The sequence below is a fragment of the Penaeus monodon genome, chromosome 32 (assembly GCF_015228065.2).
Source record: "Penaeus monodon isolate SGIC_2016 chromosome 32, NSTDA_Pmon_1, whole genome shotgun sequence".
NCBI lineage: Eukaryota > Metazoa > Arthropoda > Malacostraca > Decapoda > Penaeidae > Penaeus > Penaeus monodon.
The window spans coordinates 15,944,234-15,944,455 of NC_051417.1; the positions used below are offsets into that span (position 1 = coordinate 15,944,234).

General features: G+C 30.6%; 1 protein-coding gene across 1 annotated transcript in view; it reads left to right on the forward strand.

Moving 5' to 3' along the window:
- Positions 1 to 222, forward strand: part of LOC119593677 (indian hedgehog protein-like) — a 71,268-nt gene that overhangs the window by 45,759 nt on the left and 25,287 nt on the right. The window lies entirely within an intron of this gene.

Genomic DNA, 222 nt, shown 5'->3' on the forward strand with positions numbered 1-222 from the left:
CATTTTGTTTTTATATCTATTATATAATTCTTATGATAGTTACTACCACTCCTAGAATTAATCAAATTTATCTTAACATATTCACCGAAGCTGATTCAAATTCCCCTTTATTACTCTAACATTATGATAAAGTTATAATAATGATGGACTCGGCATCTGTGGGCAGTGGACAGTGAAAATTGACTTACAAGGCCATCTAATTTTATCCTAGCAACGAGTTAT